Source organism: Protopterus annectens, chromosome 10.part0 (assembly GCF_019279795.1).
Source record: "Protopterus annectens isolate FY-2018-M chromosome 10.part0, PAN1.0, whole genome shotgun sequence".
Lineage (NCBI taxonomy): Eukaryota > Metazoa > Chordata > Ceratodontiformes > Protopteridae > Protopterus > Protopterus annectens.
The window spans coordinates 994,983,711-995,004,036 of NC_056744.1; the positions used below are offsets into that span (position 1 = coordinate 994,983,711).

At 40.1% G+C, this 20,326-nt stretch overlaps 1 protein-coding gene across 1 annotated transcript in view; it reads right to left on the reverse strand.

The window, feature by feature from the left end:
* Positions 1-20,326, reverse strand: part of LOC122813440 (AP-1 complex subunit mu-2-like) — a 1,149,616-nt gene that overhangs the window by 48,612 nt on the left and 1,080,678 nt on the right. The window lies entirely within an intron of this gene.

Below are 20,326 nucleotides of genomic sequence, written 5' to 3' on the forward strand. Positions count from 1 at the left end.
TCTTAATGCAGGGAATCTGGACAAGGCCAAATATATTGGGGGAACATACAAACACTACCAAAAATTGCTCTTGTATAAACTTAAGACAGCTGATAGAATAAAGTACAGTTGTGTACACCTACCATAAATGTAGATGTTCGAGTGTCTTCACTGTTGCAGTCATGACTGTAGGGTTCTCCCCTGCCGGCAGGCAGCCCTCGGTCGGCCAGAATCCCAAAGTCTGTGTCCGGCGTCGGCTGATCAACCCTGCTCCCTGACGTCAGAGCGCCAGGAGTATAAAGCTGACAGCCGATGCCATCTTCTCCAGTTTTTCTTGCCCCAGATGTCAGGAGTCCCAAAATGAAAATGGTCCCATAACCTTTGCAAATACACCTCAGAAGAATGGTGAAAAAAGGAACCACACAAAAGTAAAAATAAGAGGGGACAGGAGGGAGGGAAACCCAGACTGCAACAGTGAAGACACTCGAACATCTACATTTATGGTAGGTGTACACAACTGTACTATGTTCATCGTGTTTCACTGTTGCAGTCATGACTGTAGGGTAGAATCCCAAAGCTGAAAGAAAGGGAGGTGGTCATAAAGAAGAAGGGGTGGCTAAAAGGCCCTGCAAGACTACAGAGGCAAAGCCTGTCCTAGACTTAGAGTAGAGAGGTAGATTGTAGTGCTTAGAGAAAGTATGCACTGAACTCCAAGTTGCAGCTTCCAAAATGTCCTTGGTAGGAACTCCCCTGAGGAAGGCCGCAGAAGTGGCAGCAGCTCTGGTGGAATGAGTCCGTATGCTCCCTGGGATTTGCTTTCCATGGTGTGAATAACAAAATCTGATTCCATGAGAAATCCATTTAGAAATGGTTTGTTTAGAAATGGCTTCACCTTGGGAACTTGAAGCATAAGAAACAAACAATTGTTCTGATTTTCTGATGTCCTTGGTTCTGTTCAGGTAAAAACATAGCTGCCTGTGTACATCCAAGGAATGTAAGATCCTTTTCCCTTTATTTTGAGGAGTGGGGAAAAAGGTTGGCAAGTGGATAGTTTGATTTAAAGCCACTTTGGAAACCACCTTAGGCATGAAGGTCGGATTAGTCCTCAAAGATACCCTGTCTTGATGAAAAATAATATAAGGTTCCACAGCCATAAGAGCTTGTAACTCTGAAACTCTCCTGGCAGAGGTTAGTGCTAACAGGATAGCTGTCTTCCAAGATAAAAACTTGATGTCAGAAGAAGCGGCAGGCTCAAAAGGAGGCAAGGTTAGTTTTTCCAAAACATAATTGAGATCCCAAGCAGGAATGGGAGGAGATCTAGGAGGTCTTAAGTTCTTAGCTCCTCTGAGGAACTGTCTCATGAGCTGGTGGGAAAAGATGGGAGGGTCTGTATTATAATGAGCAGAAATAGCAGAGGCATGGATCTTAATGGAAGAGAAAGAGAGACCCTTACGTAAGAGATCTGTCAAGTAAAGTAAAATTAAAGTAATGTTAGGAAGAAGAGGATCAGAATCCTGAGCCTGCATCCAGGAACAAAATCTTTTCCATTTTCCTGCATAAGATTTTCTAGTGCTAGGATGTCTGGCTTCTAAAATGACATCCATAACCTGCTTGGGTAGGAAAGAAGAAATCAAAGGCCCTGGATTAACCAGGCCACCAGGCTGAGAGTTCTGACATGAGAGTGTAGAACCTGACCCTGATGTTGGGACAGAAGGTTCGGAGACTGAGGTAAAACCCAAGGGGGCTCCAGGCATAGGTTTTTTAGAGTTGGATACCAAAACTGCCGAGGCCAATTCGGAGCCAGCAAGATTATCATCTTGGGCTTGTCCTGTTTTATCTTCAATAAAACTCGTGGAAGAAGAGGTAGAGGTGGAAAGGCATATCCCGAGAGGTTTCTCCAACTGAATGACAGGGCATCCACTTTCCAAGCTTCTCTGTGGAAAGTCCTGGTGCAAAAATTCTGTAGCTGATGATTTAGATGGGATGCAAAGAGATCTATGTGAGGACATCCCCATACTGCTGTTATCATCCTGAATATTTTGGTGTCCAGCATCCACTCGTGTAGATCCGAAAGGTTTCTGCTCAAACTGTCTGCCAGGAAGTTTTGTTTCCCTGGTAGAAACTGAGCTTGAAGATCCAGATTGCAAGCTAGAGCTGTGTTCCATAAATCCATGGCTAGTCTGCAAAGGGGGTAGGAATGAGATCCCCCTTGCTTGTTTATGTACCACATAACTGTGGTATTGTCTGTCCGTATTAGTAGTTGTCCTGGTTGTATGAGATTCCTGAAGGCCAATAGAGCTTTCTGAACGGCTAACATTTCCTTTAAGTTGATACGCAGGTGCTTCTGATCCTTTGTCCAAAGGCTCTGCAGACAATTGCCCTGAAAATGAGCTCCCCAAGCATAATCCGAGGCATCCGTGGTTAGAATCTGAGAGGCAGGAGGTAGACGGAAGGGCTTCCCTTTGTTTAGAGCACATGCCCTGGACCACCAAAGAAATTACTTTTGAAGACAAGGAAGGACGGGAATCAGTATGTCCAAACTGTGGCAATGCTGAGACCATACACTTTTTAGGTACCACTGTATTTTCCTCATGTATAATCTTGCATATGGTACGAGAAGGATGCAGGAGGCCATGTAACCCAAAGACTGCAGGAATTTCCTTGCATATAGATAGGTTAGAGTTGCCAAGGTTTTGAAAGTTGAAGCCAGCTGTAATTGTTTTTCGGATGTCAGAAATACCATCTGGGTTGTAGAGTTTAGAAGAGCACCCAGAAAAGTTATCTGTTGTGATGGTGTCAAATTTGACTTTTTTATGTTTACAGAGAATCCCAGGAATTTGAGGAGGTTCTGTACAAATTCTAGATGCTGGAGTAAGACATACTTGCTGTCTGCCTGAATTAGACAATCGTCCAGATAAGGGTAAATTTGAATTCCTTTGAGTCTGCAGTAAGCTACTACTGGAGCCAGGCATTTGGTGAAGACACTGAGCGCAGTAGACAATCCAAAGGGCAGCGCAGAGAATTGAAAGTGTCTCGATCCGGCCTTGAACCTGAGGTATTTTCTGCGATCCTGCCTGATGGGAATGTGTAAATATGCCTCCTTTAAATCCAAAGTCACCATCCATGCATCTCTGGACAGCATTGGAAGTAACTGCTATAGAGTAAGCATCTTGAATTTTGGAATCTCTAGAAAGGTGTTCAAGACCGACAGATCCAGAATGGGTCTCCATGAATTTTGCTTCCTTGGGACTAGAAAGAGCCTTGAGTAAAACCCTTTTCCCATCTCTGAAAGAGGAACCAGTTCTATGGCATTCATAGCCAAAAGAGCTTCCACCTGGTTTAAGGCCTCCATCCACTGATGTTTTGGAAGGTCTGGCCATCCGCTTGGCCTTGGCAAGGTATGAAAATGGAATTTGTAACCTCTTAAAATCACATCCAAAACCCATTTGTCCTGGGTTATTTGAGTCCAATTTTGATAAAAAAGAGAGAGTTTTCCTCCGAGAGGGGCTTCCAGGCAAGACGTTCCTGTAGCCCAACAGAGGGAGTCATTGAGTTTGTTTCCTTTGAGACTGTGGCCTGTCCTCTCCTCTCCTAGGGGTAGAAGCAGTCCACTGTCTTGGTCTATAAGCAGCTTGTGTTTGAGGCCTCCCTCTGGAGTGTCTATATCTACCCCTCTGAGGCCTGTCTGAAGAGGGAAAGGACCAGTTTTTTGATGGCCAATTCCTGCTAAATCTAGGAGGCTGTACTTGTAAGAAATCTTTAACTGTTTGCATGGATTTCGCCTTATCCTCCATCTTTTTAATCACCTCTTCAGCTTTAGATCCAAACAAAACATTATGCTGAACAGGAGCATCCAATAATTTAGCCTTTACTTGTTCAGGTAAATTTTGTTCCTTTAGCCATGCATGTCTTCTAATGACTGTGCCAGAGGCCGCAGCCCTACAAGAAGCCTCCAAGGCATCAAATCCACAGTGTAAAACATGCTTCCCAACCTGTTCAGTGGCATGCAATAAGTCATGTAATTCCTTATCATCTGCACAGGCAGAAATGGAAGTAAATTTTTGTTTTAAGACAGACAAGAGAAATTGCTGATATTTAAGCATATGAAACTGACAGTTTAAAGCCCTAATGGACAAAGTAGCAGAAGTGTACACCTTTTTTCCCCATCTTTCCAAGGCTCGAGAATCCTTTTCAGTAGGAATGGGATTTTTAGCAGTAGCGCTCTTAACTCCCTTAGGACCCTGAGAAATGGTTTCAGGGTCAGCAGTAGGATTCTTGTATAAAAACTGATGGGAATCAGGAACCCTGTAGTATCTATCAGGCTTAACAGGAGCAGGAGGAAAAGAATCAGGGGTTAAGTTAGCCTCCGAAAAGGCATCATCCACAATATCCAAAACAGGAGGAATAGCCAGGGGTCTATGTTGGGGAAGAAGAAGAAAATCCCTTAGTCTTTTCTTGGATTCTGAATACTCCTGTCCCTCCCAGTGGAAATGTTCCCTCATTTCATGCAGAGTTTCCCCAAAAGAAAAATCCTCAGGAGGAGAAGCTGAAGGAATGGATTCTTCCACATCAGAATCCTCATAAGGAGGGAAAGAATATTCCTGATCAGAAGAAGAAACTGAGGAAACAGAAGCCTGATCAGAGGAATCATAATAAACATCCTGCCTTGGCCTTTTGTCTGGAGGGGGATGAGAACCCCTAATCATTGTAAGTAAATCCTCCGCCATCTTGAGTAACTATTTCTGTGACTTGGGAGCCAGTTCAGAAGAGGCCTGTGTTGAAGTCTTTGATTTAGAAGGAGTCTTTGCCTTTGTCTTTGGCTTTGCCTTTACTTGAAGCTGAGTAGGCCTGAAAACCCCTTCGGAAGCCGGTACCTGCACAGTGGCTCCGGACCCATCCGAAGGAGCATTGTCCGAAGGTCCTGCAACAGAGATATTTAAAGGCCTGATTGGCTCCTCATGAGAGTCCGTTTCGGCCGTCGGTTCTGAAATGGCTGATGACAGGGGCTGCAAAAGCGCCTCACTGCCGACGGCTGAACCTGAAGCTGGCTCCACATGTGCGCTATCATCAGATTTGGACCTCGGAGGCCTGTCTTTATCCTTGTGACGTTTGTGAACTCCGGTAGCTGGAACCGTATCCGACGACATTTTGTAGTTAAAGCGCCTACCGAAGTAATGAAAAGCAAAATCGTACCTTCGCTTAATTGTACGTTGATTGAATCTAGCACAAAACCGACAACTAGCTACGTCGTGGTCAGGGCCTAAGCAAGGAATACAGTAAGAATGAAAATCCTTATGAGGTATTTGCTTCCCACATGAAATACAATTATTAACTTTTTCTGACATCGGAGTGGAGCAAGAAAAAAGTTTCCCCAACGGGGTACTTAGCTTTGAGTGGAGAAGAAAGTCTTCGGACCGAAGTATATAGAAATATTCATCAGGAGTCAACCGACCGGCACTTGCGAACTGCTATCACCGCACAGCAAGAAAGACTGGAGAAGATGGCGTTGGCTGTCAGCTTTATACTCCTGGCGCTCTGACGTCAGGGAGCAGGGTTGAACAGCCGACGCCGGACCCAGACTTTGGGATTCTGGCCGACCGAGGGCTGTCTGCCGGCAGGGGAGAACCCTACAGTCAAGACTGCAACAGTGAAACACGATGAACATCAGGTCTTGCATTAGCATGCATTTTTCTGAAGGTTATGATGTCTGAAACTCAATGTCTGTCATTTAGTGACTTCATTTCTAATTGATTTGCTAGAAAACCACAAATTTTATGAGGACCAAACCAAAAATAAGAAGCAAATATCTATTCATTCTGCAAAAATATGGACAGCTGAGAGGGATAGTTCAACCGGGGCTGTCTGAGTTTGCTACCCCCCCCCCTCACAAAATCATGGTCGAATGGAGCCTCCCCCTGCAGCCATTCCAATATCCCATTCCTTGGTTATTTTGCCCCATTTACCATAAACACTGTAATGTGGATACTGCTTTACTTCTGCGATGATTTAGATTTCATTTGAAAGTTTTATTTTGCATTTTACAGCACAAACCCTAATAGATATCTGTTAAACAAAGCAATGCAGTCTCACAGTGAAATAGACTTAGCATTAAAACTTCTCTTCCCTTGAAACTCACATGCATTGAAACAGAATTGAAACCCACACTCAAAGAAATACATTTTACCAGTGGCATATAAGGCTTAACTTTGGGCTGTTTTCAAAATCATAGGCCCCTTGAACATGAAACATACACATGCTCTCTCATACACCTTCCTGACTGTATTACATTATATTCCTTGTACAATACAGTACAGTTGTTAGAGGGCATTTTAAATTTATTGTTTTGAACATTTCTACAGTAAACAATGAAAACAAAATGCATGCACCAATGACAAATCTGCCCAATTCAGAACATTTCCATCATAAAAAGTCTACTCAACCTTCTATAGTCCACCAGTATCAGTAAATATGCACAATTTCTGAAGTAGTAAAATCCACATTAAATAAATCTGTAACTAATAGAGGTTGCTGCTAGCAAACAACTTTATATGTCATTGTTTCATCTACAAATCCACCCCCTTTACAACACAGTACAGTACCACTAATGCAGCTACCTACTGTGGGATTAGAACCCGCAGCCTTCTGCATCAAAAGAAAGTACACCACTTGTTGTACTATTGACAATGCAAGCAGACTTAGAATAAGCAGCACTAAACTTTTGTTCCCCTTCAGCTTTCAGCTCCTTGTAAAATCTACTAGACACTCAGCTGTATCTTTGAACTTTGCAGCACAAGAAATCTGGAAAAAGCCAAAATTGATTGGGGAGGGGGACAAAAGGCCAAAACCCAGGGACACATTTTTAACATTGCTTGTATAATGATGGAAAATAGAATAAAATGCTGTGTTACCACCATACATTTCACTGCCATGTCTTGAACCCAGGGGACCCTGTGCAAAACAGTCAGAGAAACACACTATGCCAAATCAGCTGAAGCAGAGGAAGACAAACTTAAATGGCTACTATTTAGTGAATTCAGTTCTCACCATAACTGTCAACCTTTTAGCAAAAAACACATGAAAAAAGCCAATAATGTGGGAATACAGCTGCCAAACATATTCAGTGAATTCTTCCCACCATAGCTCTCAACCTCTTAGCAAAAAACATGTGGACAAAGCCAGTAATGGGGGGAATACAGCCCCCAAACATTCAGTGAATTCAGTTCTCACCATAGCTCTCAACTTTAGTACAAAATACCTGGATGAGGCCAATAATGGGGAAATACGGTCCCAAAAATATGGGCAAATTTCAAATATCCATGTTATAAATTTAGACAATTGCTAGAATAAAAGGTTTTGTGTTAACATGTACTTTCTGAAGAATATGAAGTCTGAAATTCAAATGCCTGTTATTTTTAAACATTTACTAACCAGGAAACTAGTCTGACTTGGAACAAAACAAAGCCAATTTTCATCAGAGCAGGGAAAAACACTCCAGACACATCTTTGTAAGGGATGGAAGACATGCAGACTCCACACAGAAAGCACCCCAGCCAAGAATCAAACCAGAGAACCTGTAGCTGTCAGGCAACAATGCTACCAGTGCACCACTGCACTACAAAACCTTTGCAAGGAAAAATGAAGATACAGAAACCACAGATTTTATGAGTAACAGAACAAATATGAGGCAAAAATCTACAATTTTTCTACAAATAGTGGTGGGTAGGGAATTCAATTCCTTGCCACCTGCATCCAAGGTACAGGGTTCAAGCCTGAGTATCTCTACCCACCACTATGTGTTAACAGGGGCATTTCACACACACACACACACACACACACACACACACACACACACACACACACACACACACACACACACACACACACACACACACACACACACACACAGTCCAAATACACTACCTGTAAATGTGTCCGGAAGCAGCAAACCTCCAAACCCGCGCCTGACTTCAACGCTTCCCTGCAAGAGCTTAAAACTCAACTTACCTCTCTCCTGATTGGTCCTGTGAGAGCTTAACCTCACCTCTCTCCTGATTGGTTCTGTCTGCGTATCAAGCAACCCGGAGCTCCTCTGTTCTGTGCGGTTGTCTACCGCACAGATTCCTGGGCATCTGCGGGGTAGAAAAAAACTTTCCTGTATCTGGACTGCTGACTCAGGCAGTCAGAGTTCGCACAGATTCCTGGGCATCTGTGGGGTAGTCTGAGTGTGTCCGCGCATGCACGGAAGTTCTGGTACTCGTAAAAAATAAATCTATTTGTTTTTTTTAATTTTATGTTTCACATTTTTTATTTCTTTTGTTTCTAGGTGGGAGGGATGCAGTCCTATAGCACGAGCCGACCCTGTTTGGAAGCAAGATTGTGTTGGAAAAGGCTATTTAATAGAGGTACTGATTTGTTACTTTTTGCAGTTACTAAATCACCTTTGCAAAAAGACAGTTAATAAAAATGTGAGAGAAACAGTGGACCAAGTACTGATCCCTGATGGATACCAATATTAGTTGTTGTACTTTGACTACAAATACATTAGTATAAAGCTGTGAAAGCTCTACTGCTAGCAGTCAGAAAACCAAGAACAAACCTCTGGTGAGAAGCAGCAGTCTTGAAGTTTGTTGAGTAAAAGCTGATGGTTTATAGCTTCAAATGCCCTTTGCAGGTCTACAAAAATGTAACCAGTGAGAAGATCTGATTCAGTATTAGAGAGCATTTTACTGGTTGGGGAATACATGGAAAGTTATACTGTTATACTCTGGACTAAGGTCATATTGCTGGTGTGTGAGAATATCATATTTATTTCTGCATGAAGTCAAGGATTTGCTTTCAGACTATGTTTTTCTCAGATTTTAGCCAGATGATCTTGTTTTGCAATCTGACTGCAGTCATTTGCAGAAGCTAGTGAACAGGTTTTTGGGACTGAGTGAATCACTGTGTGCCTACATATGCACATACACCTTTTTGAAGCCAGGGTAGGGTTACAGATGTGTGTGACAAGCTTACATACTATTTCATGTCCTTGTTTTAATATAAGGGGATGAACTATATGGAGATTGGATTATAGTGTGCCGGTATGCTAACCAGGTTTTTGACCTTTTTTTGGTACTTTGTTTAAAGTAAAATGTTGGGTAGTAAGCAGGTGATGAAATGGGGTATCTGGGACAGTGTGGTCGAGTTGGTGATAGTGGGGTTGGGAAGGTTACCAATATTTTTGCTTATAATATTTATTATATTAATATCAATGCAACTGTTGCATTGGTTCTTTTTGGAGGAAGAGACAGATTTTACAGCTTTCCAAAATAGTTTGGGCTGTCCTAAAGTTGCAGTTATGTGTTTCTACAGTACGCAGCTTTATCTTTAGTGGTTTTAATTCTTGTAGTTTTCCTTAGATTCTGAAAATAATTTTATTTAATGGTATTTAGTAGGTCTTTTTTTCCAACTCTTCCTAGCTATATCTCTTTTTTTGTGGGACTGTCAGTTGTTAACCAGTGTCAACTTGCACTTTTGCTGTTTTAAGGGTAGTGTGAAGAGTCTAGGCATGTTGTACAACTTGCTATGGATTAAGGCGAGTTATGTACTGATGTACAGGGGATACGACTTAGTTCTGCAAGTAGGGTGTCTTCAGAGAACTCTGACGTTTCTTACTGGTATGTAAACTTGAAGGAAGTTGCAGAACTGTAGTGTAAATATGGTAGTGATCAGTGCAGAACTTCAAACACCAGTAGTATAAATACGGTAGTGATCAGTGCAGAACTTCAATCACCAGCAGTGTAAATATGGTAGTGAACAGTTAAAGAGTTTGAAAGAGCTGAGATGGTATGGATAGAGTTCTGAAATGTTGGTTAATAATTGACCAATAACTGAGCTTTTGTTACTGTTAGAGTTAGTCAGTGCCTACTTGGAAAAGTTGTTAAGAGTTTAAATTTAATGGCCTCGGTATTTAAATTTGACTTTAGTTGACTGTTCCAAGTTTATAGGAGTTTATGGTGCTTGGCTAATTGAGGGAGTTTGTGAGGTATGTCTTGTACTATAGGTAACAGGTTTGAATGGGGAGGTATACAATTCCACTATAGAGATTTGCATGGCTTCCTATTTGAACTGCCTGTAGGATCCAGTTTGGATCTCTATCATTGAGGGTATTGCTTTTACATATAAGCGTAGGAGAAAGGTTGACAGTTTTACTTATCATCAACTTGAACCCAACAATTTGAATTTTTCTTGGCCTCTCATCGCTACACAGGTGGAAGTTTTGGGAGACGATATGTGGAATCTACATAACTAGTGACAGTCAGTTTTGGATAAGCTTCTTTTTGAGGCCATTTATTATTAATGCTACCTATGGTGAAGCATGCAGTGGAAGATATTTGTTATTTAATGGGGTGAAAGATTGCTGCAGTTGAATGTCACCAGCAATTTTAATACTGTAGTTACAGTTATAATTATTAGATTGTTTTGGCATTTATGTTGAACAGGGTGGTGTCTGAACAAAAGAGGAATTCATTACTGCTGTGAGAAAAGTGTTAAAATGCCTGCTTAGAGAACTTGAAGAAAAAAAAAGTTCAACCTAGGAAAGACTTGCTTAAGCCAGGTATTTAGATCAACACTTTCTGAGGCTAAATAACTAATACATCTGTCAAAACTAAGGTCTCAGAAGTGGTACCCAAATGCAGTATAGAGCTGCAGCAATGTACTCTTGCTCAAATTAGGCTTAACACAACATGCAGCTCTCACATCATCTAACTCTTCATGGCTGAAAGCAAATCTAAACATAGCACACTACAGTACAGTATAACTCACCATGCTATATGTTGGCTCAAACACACACCACTGAACAGGATAACAGATGGCAGACTTTCAAAAATTGAATAAAAAAAGTCTCCTTTTAATTTCTGTGCTTGCTCACACCTACCACTCTCAGTCCCATAGGTTCATAGGTTCATAGGTTTCATAGGTTCATACTAGGCTATCTGCCCAAGGGCATTTATAAGCCTAGCCCATAGTTATGTGGCTTTCGCCACCCCTTTAGTTTGAATAAAAACTATGCCTATCATTTTTCTGTGCCTCTGTCAAGCAGTGACACTGAAGTAATCCCTGGGGTATATCTGCGATCTCCCATCCATTGGTCAAGATTCCTCTTGAACAAGGCCAGCGAGGTGCTCTGCCTCACATGTACCGGGATTTTGTTCCACAGCATAGGGAGTCTCTGGGTGATGAATCTGTCCCTCCAGCACGTTCTATTTATAACCGTGTCAAGGTTTAAGTCTCCGCCCTTGTGGTTCTGAGGATCTAGATTTTTGAGGTGAAGCATATTCATCAAATCTGGGTTTGACATGGCCTTATATGTCAGGCACAGGTCACCTCTGAGCAAGCGGTATGAGACTGAATAAAGCTGGAGTTCTTTCAGTCGGGCAGCATAAGACATATTTTGAGACCCTTTATCCTTTTGGTGAGGAACTTTTGGGGCCTTTCAAGCTGCATCAGGTGTCTGGTCAGATACATTCCGAACGGGGCATTGTACTCAATCATAGGTCTAATGAGTGATGAGTACAGGGGACGATGACCTCCCTTGATCTAGATGTGAATCCCTTCATGATCAGGTGGGCAATATAGAAGGTTTTCCTAACTACTTTAGCAACATGAATGTCAAACGAAAGACTACTGTCAACTTGGGTCCCCAGATCCCTGATGACTTTTTCTGTGCTCAGTGGATTGTCACCTATATGGTAGCTAGGGGTAACCTTGTTTTTCCCGAAGGGTATGACTATGCATTTTTGGCGTTTAACTTCAGGCCATGGCTCTGGCACCAGTTATCCGTTTCTGTGAGGCCCTTCTGGAGGATATCTGTGTCAGATGTGTTTTCGACTATGGCGCAGTTTGCAGTCATCTGCAAACTTTGTCAGCCATAACCCTCCTGTGTTTGCTTGTACTTCAGAAAAGTAGATGTCGAACAAGAGTGGACCCAGGACTGAGCCCTGTGGGACACCACTTGTGACAGGCTTTGAGTCTGACATGGCTCCAGCAACTCTGACCCTGTGGGTTCTGTCGCTAGCCAGTTTGCAACCCATCTTGTGATGTATGGGTTTACATTCAAGCTGATGAGTTTTTCGATGATACCTGAGTGGGGTATTGTGTCGAAGGCCTTTGCCAGGTCGAGGTAGGCTGTATGGACTGCCTTTCCCTCATCAATGGCCTTGGTGACTGTCTCGAAAAAGTCAACCAAGTTTAAGAGGCAGGATCTGCCTTTGACAAAGCCAAACTGGGTTGGATCCAAAGTCTGCAAGTTCCCTATGTCTTTATTTATGAGTTCCATTATGATCCTCTCCATGGCTTTGCAGATAAGGCTTGTCAAGCTAATGGGGCGGTAATTTCCAGGGTCTGTGGAGGCACCGCCCTTATGAAGAACTACTTCCTCATGCTCTGACTTTTAATTTTTATTTTACATTCCAGGCTATGTATGGCTGTATGTATCTCAGGCATGAGTCACCTGATGCAGCCTGAATAAATGACCATCAGCATCTTGCTGCTTCATGGAACAGCCCAAGAACCCCCCATACAAGTGTCATTTCTACCTCCAGTGAAATGACAGGAGGACAAGTAGTAAAGTGCATTTACCTTATTCTTCATGGAGGAGGAAGCCTAACTGGCATCTTAAATATCAACCTCATCCAATTTTTTTCTTTTTCTGGGAAAGAATTGAACTTCATGCATGGTTACTAAAAGCTGCATCCATCATTAAGTTCTGAGTGTGGGAAAAGGAGGAAAGTAATACATTTTTAATTTAATATAAAATATATAAAACAAATAAAAACATAAATAAGAATGGAGGGAATGCAGAATAGCAAAATGAGTCATCCTATGTATCTACAAATCTAGACAAACATGCCCGAGCACTACAAAATGCACTTCATTTCTAGCACATGACAAAATGTCATGAGAGAAAGCCATCAATACTCTCTGATACAAATTATTCATTTAATTCATAGCCAATGCAGCTGGCATGGCATTTCAGACATCGTTAGCTGAAGTTTAAGCACTAATATATGAGCATTACTACCAGACCCCACTGCGGGTTGACTACTTAAACAGAATACTCACGACATTTTAGATGCAATATCAACTACTAAACTCAAAAAGGATAAACATTTTTTCAACGCATCCTTCAGCGTCACTTTAATAATAAATCGTATTTTTTCAACACCATCATTCAGACTCGCTGTACTTATATTTCTGAAATGAAGCTCACTGACAATCGCATCTAATTCATTTTAAAGCCGTGTTTCCTTTAACCTCAGTTTGTCCTCAGTTAATGAATTAGAAGCTTAGTTTTCTGCTGAAGCATAAACAGTTGCAGAACATTAAAAATGCATTAATTACAAGGCTATATTTTACTGCCGCTTTATTTACATAAACTCACTCAAATGCCCATCTAGTACATGTATGTAGTGCAGTTCAATGCCGTACTTACATAATTGCACATATTCTCCACTAATCTATGTTTTACTCCATTTTCTGGTAGTGTGTCCTACCTTTTTTCAGTTTATGAGCCTGAAAAATCAACACATTCTAAAGCTGCAACTTCTTACTGCACTTATAGATTAGTATCTACCCTTTGAGCCATTGTAAGCCTAGCCAAATTTCCTATTCCAAAAGTAGGGATCAAACCTTGTACCTTATTTCTATGAGGTAAACACTTTAACCATTATAGGATCATAGTATCTTAGGAGATCATTATAGGCTAATGACCTTAAAGCCTAGCCAAGTTTTACCTTGATTTCCACAATCAGCACATATCACCCCTGAGAGGGACATAGGTGGAACCCCTGGGCTGAATTTACGGTTACTCAACAAATCGTCCAGATTGTGTTTGAAGAGGGTCAATGAGGTGCTCTGTTTGACATGAAGCGGGAGTCTGTTCCAATGGTGTGGTAACTTCTGGGAGACAAATCTGTCCCTCCAGCCGGTTCTATTAATGTCACATACCAGGTTAAGGCCATTAGAGTGAGTAACCCATTTACAATTTGACTTACGGATATGTAGCATTTCCAATAAAGCAGCCTTAAAGACTGCCTTATATGCAAGGCAGAGATCTCCTCTGAGTAGTCTGTATGAAACAGAATAAAGTGAAAGTGATTTCAGACTCTCCTTATAGGACAGACACTGAAGACCTTGAATTTTCCTTGTGAGAAACCTTTGTGGTCTCTCCAATTGCTGCAGGTGCTTGGAATGGTACATACCAAAAGGGACAGTGTATTCAATTATTGGCCTGAAGAAGGAAGAGTACAGGAGGTTATAATTTTTTTTTTTTCTGGAGGCAATGAACTTACATGTGAGATAAACAATACAGAATGCCCTTTGTACCACTGTGGAAACATGGTTATCAAAGGTAAGGTTAAAGTCATAGAAAACACAAATCCAAGCGCTTCATCAGTTTCTTCCTTTATTGCTTAGTGATCTGGTACCTCGGCCTTTCACCTTCATGGATCACAATAAATGCATGTTTCAAACAAATATATATACACATTCAATAGCAATTGACACAAACAACTGAATCAATCAATTATACAATTATATATTTAAAGTAACATTTTAAAATTACATCAAAAAAAGTTTTTCTATCACAAAATTCAAGCATTATTATAATAAATACTTTCTATTCATTTTATTATAAGGAATGTTGCACAATTAAATACCCAATTCAAGATCAAGTCCAAAGGGCTTCAAAGTCTTAAACTTTAAAATAATTTTAGTCTCTAATTCAAGCAGTTTATAAGAATAATCCCCCCCCCGAACGAAAAATGGTTTACCAAGTACACAGAGTTTTAAACTGTATGGGGAACCACCATGTTTCTCAAAGAAATGCTGGGCCACAGGACTAACTTCACTGTGATTTCTGATGTCTTTTAAATGTTCTAAAATACGGATTCTAACCATTCTTTTAGTTTGCCCTATATACCAAATGAGACCGGTGTTCTTTTTTCTTGGCAACGTGAGCCTATACGTAGTAGGTCAAAGGGCAGGAGAGGTTATCAGAAGCGACAGAGCATATCAGCGTCCTCAGCCAAACCAGATGGTAATAACTTTGTTAATAAAAATGTGACTTTTGCTGATTCTTTAGCTTCTTCCAATGTGGAGACTGAGGGCGTAAAATGGTACGTTAGCCTCTTCGAGGACGGACAACTCCTTTCAGACCAATAAATCCAATCAGGGAAGAAATGGTAGAAAGGGCAGAAATCGTTTTAAGTAATGGACAAGTGAGTCAATACAATGAACGGACATTATTTGTTATTAATTTATCTGATCTAATTCTCAGTGATGATATGAAACTTGTACTATCTAAAGGCAGTAAATTTGTGCCTACATATTTTCCCTCCTTTGCTGATTTGTATATTGAATTGAAGGCATTTATAAGGAAATTGTATCTTAAAGTTTTCTTTCAGAATAATGCTGCTAACTCTGCGGAGAATGTTTCGTTGAATGAGAGTAATCTTGATAATGATGAATTATTGAATTTATCAATATATGATTATGAAGATGCTGAAACATTCTGTGTGGATGAGGGAACAGAGAATTTTGATTGTTTTCACACTGGTTATGGTAAACTCACACTGCCTTATTTGGTTTCCAATAGAAAATGTGTACCAAATATTAAAGTGCCTGCCATTACTGCTTTTCTTAAAGATTTGTTTAAAGAAGTTTCTATAACATTGGATAAATTTTATAGGAATAAAAAGCAGTATAATTTAAGTAAAAATGAATGGTTGGCTCTTAAGAGTATGGTGAAATTTAAAAATTAATTTATTTTCAAATGTGCTGATAAGGGAGGAAACTGGGTCATTTTACACAAATCGAAATATTGTGAAATGATAGCAGATTTATTAAATAATACGGCTGAATACAAGCGTTTAAGGAAGGACCCAGTAATGGAATATAATAATGAACTTTTGACTCTATTAGAGCGAGGGGAACATCTTGGTGTCTTTGATTATAAGGATGTGTGTAAATTGCATATTAAGAAACCTTTGACACCTATTTTTTATGCCTTGCCCAAGGTACACAAGTGTTTGGAAAACCCCCCAGGTAGGCCGATAGTGTCAGGGATAGGTTCTTTGTTAAGTAATGCTAATATCTTTTTGGATTTTTACCTTAAACCATATTTGAGTAAAGTCACAGCACATATTTCCAACACTCAAGATTTGTTGGATGAACTATCTCAGGTTAGATGGTGCAAAGAGTACTACTGGGTAACCATTGTTGTTAAATCACTATATACTAACATCAGTAAAAGGTGAGGGTTGGAAGCAGTGATGGAAATGCTGGGTGATGGACCCAGAACTACCTTCTTAGTTAATTTACTTGAATTTTTCTTAACTCATAATTATTTTTGTTTTAATAATGAGTTCTTTCTGCAGCTGAAGGGAACAGTTATGGGGGCTGCCTTTGTGCCCTCATATGCTATTATTTATATGGGATTTTTTTGAAAAGCAATTTATTTATCCTACTTTGCTCTATAAGAAGAATGTTATATTATATAAGCGATTTACTGATGATCTTTTTTTGATTTGTAGAGGTGAGGTTAAGGATTTTTTAGATTTTTCTGAGACTTTAAATAGAAATGAACATGGATTAACCTTCTCCTATGAGCTCAATAAAAAAAGTATTAACTTTTTGGATGTGACTCTATAAAATAATGAAGAACATATTGACTTTAGGCCATTTAGGAAAACAACTTCAGTGAATATGTTCTTACATGCTACTAGCATGTATCCTGGACATTTATTACATTCATTACCCTCAGGTGAATTTAAAAGAATATTTGATCATACTAGTGATGAGGTTGAGAGGGTTAATTAATTGAATAATGTTGAGTTGAGACTTAGTGAGAGGGGTTATGATAAAGATCATTTGTTAAGATGTAAAAATAGGACACTGGGGGATACTCATGATAGCCCATATCAATATTTAAATTTTATGAGTACTATGGAAGAGTCAAGAGTAAGAATATTGAATAATAGGGAAATTGATGATGGGGAACAGTTATTTTATGTTACTAAATTTTCTCCTTTTTCGGATGAATTAGTTAGAACAGTGAAAAAATATTGGTACCTGATTAGTGAGGATGATAATATTGGTCATCTCTTTCCCAAACATATTACTTTTTCTTATAAGAGGGGAAAGAATTTAAAAGAGTTGTTAAAGTATAATTTTTTGAAAAGTAATGAATTTAATAGCTTATCCCCAGATACTTATTGTTGTGGCCATTGTAGCCTATGTGATAGGGTTATTAATGTAAATGTTATAAATGGTATATCTTTTTTCCCAAAATTTCACTTCAACTGCAGATCGATAGGGGTGGTTTATATTTTGGGCTGCTCGTGTACTGATGTTTGGTATATAGGGCAAACTAAAAGAATGGTTAGAATCCGTATTTTAGAACATTTAAAAGACATCAGAAATCACAGTGAAGTTAGTCCTGTGGCCCAGCATTTCTTTGAGAAACATGGTGGTTCCACATACAGTTTAAAATTCTGTGTACTTGGTAAACCATTTTTCATTGGATGGGGGGATTATTCTTATAAACTGCTTGAATTAGAGACTAAAATGATTTAAGACTTTGAAGCCCTTTGGACTTAATCTTGAATTGGGTATTTAATTGTGCAATATTCCTTATAATAAAATGAATAGAAAGTATTTATTATAATAATGCTTGAATTTTGTGATAGAAAAACTTTTTTTGATGTAATTTTAAAATGTTACTTTAAATATATAATTGTATAATTGATTGATTGATTCAGTTGTTTGTGTCAGTTGCTATTGAATGTGTACATATATTTGTTTGAAACATGCATTTATTGTGATCCATGAAGGCGAAAGGCTGAGGTACCAGATCGCTAACCAATAAAGGAAGAAACTGGTGAAGCACTTGGATTTGTGTTTTCTATAGATATAATTCTTGTGCTGGTGTTTTGGAAGGTTAAAGTCAACCTGTGTGGCCAGGTATCTCACCAGTGAGTGCATACTTAGGATGCTGTTATTGATGTGGTACTTAGCAGCAACATCACTCTTACCAAAAGGGATGATTATATATTTTTTGCACTGAGTTTAAGGCCATGACTTTGGCACCAGTCACTTGTTTGTGTAACACCCTCTTGTAGGATGTTGACATTGTTTGGAGATTCTATGACCACCCTCAGTTTGCAGTCATCAGCAAACTTTGTCAGCCACAGACTTTTAGTTTCAACTTGCAGTTCTGAGAAATAGATTCCAAACAATAGAGGTCCCAGGACTGATCCCTGTGGAACACCACTGGTTACAGGTCTGCCGTTGGAGGTGGATTCCCCTACTTTGATTATATGGGTTCTATCACTGAGCCAGTGAGTGATCCATCTAAAGATATACGGGTTGATACCTAGCTGGGTGAGTTTGTTAATTACAGCGTAATGGGGGATAGTGTCAAAAGCCTTGGCTAAGTCTAGGTAGGCTGTATGCACGGATTTCCCCTCATCAATGGCCTTGGTGACTGTCTCGAAGAAGTCCACCAGATTTAACAGCCATGATCTTCCTTTGACAAATCCAAAACTGAGTAGGGTAAAGTATTTGAAGGTTACCACTATCTTTGTTGAGAGGTCCATGATAATTCTCTCCATGGCCTTGCAGATATGGCTAGTCAGGCTTGTAGGTCTATAGTTCCTGGGGTCAGTGGAAGCACTTTGTGCAAGGCAATAACAGTGGCCTTTTTCCATTCAGCCGGGATGAAGCCAGTGCTTAGACTGATTGAAAAGAGTACCCAATGGCATTGCTAATTCTTGTTTGAGCCCATGTAGGACTCAGTCTGGGATGTTATCAGGTCCCATGGATGCTGTTTTTGACCTTAGAGAGCACATTCACAACCTGTTCTTTAGAGATGCAAGGTAGAGGACATGTGGTAGGGATTCTTGGGGTAAGTGTGGTATCATTAACTACCAATTCAGCACAAATTTGGGTCTTTCCTTTTAGGTTACAAATGCATCTAAAGAATGCCTTACGGTTGTCCTTAGGTGAGGAGCTAATTAGGATTTGAGTTAGCTTTGGAGGACTTCACAAGAAGTCTTATTTGCTTGTTTCCTTTCCTGCTTTGAGGAGGAAATGTTTCAAGTTTAGGGCTTGCTTCCTCTTACTCTTAGACAAGACTTTCTTCCTCTTATTGTAAACCTGATAATGGTAGTTGTCCACCAGACAGGTTTGCTGTTTCTTGAGGAGCTTGCTTTGGTCTTATCAGGTACGGCCGAGTCAATGCAGTTGTTCATGTGGTTGTATAAATCATGTGCGTATAACCCGGCATAGTTGGCAGTTCCATGTAAGGTGGGAGGTGCAGTGAAGCTATTTATACCATCTTGTAAGAGGTTATAATCTGCTTTGAGAAGTTTTTTTAGTTTAGTTGGGGCTGGGGGGGGGAGGTGTGATAGTAACTTCGAATGAGACTGACTTATGGTCAGATCTCACCAGGGAAGACCTCACAATAGGGGTGCAACAGTGGTCTCCCATATTGGTAAGCATCAGATCCAGAAGTTGGCACCCCTTGTGGGGGTGTCAACCAGCTGGTCCAGGGTACTGGGATTAATGAAGTCAAGGAGCCTTTGGGCAAGTGAGTTTGTGCACAAGTAATTTCCCCAATCAATGGATGGGCAGTTAAAGTTGCCCAAAACCATGGTGTTTGGCTGTATCTTGACAGACTCAAGTAGATTCAAATAGGCAGAGCAGGGGGTCCCGTAGCTGTCAATGACTTGAATAGGTATCCTAGCAACAGTTAATTGCACCTGAAGTATCTCTAGGGAATCATGCTGTCTAACCAATATGGAGGTGTATTTATCTTTAATCAATATTGATACATTGCCTCCTTTAGTTTTCACACCAGTTTTCATGACAATCCCCAACTCCAGTTATTGGTGTTATCTTCTGAGCCTGCAGTACTACTTGTCAGTACTGTGCTTTCTGATTCATCATCCCAAGAGTAGCAATATTTGATTTTTTTTTTGTGGGGGGGGGGGGGGTCTAGTTCCACAGAGTTTTCAAATAATTATCCCACTGAAGAATGTTGTTGAACAAATCCTCCAAACTTTTGCTACTTTTGACATTTAAAAGCATCTAAATTTATATTAAAAAAGGTTTAATTCATATGCACATATTTTCAGTATCCGTTAAAATTATATACTTTAGCAAAATAGGCAAAAGAGAAGACAGCTGTATCTTTTGGACTAGTTTTTCTAAAAGAAAAGTTACCATCCTACTCTGCAGTAAAAATTTGCAGAATGCAGTGGGAACCTTTGAAAGTTAACTAACACAGAACTGTTTCACCCATCAG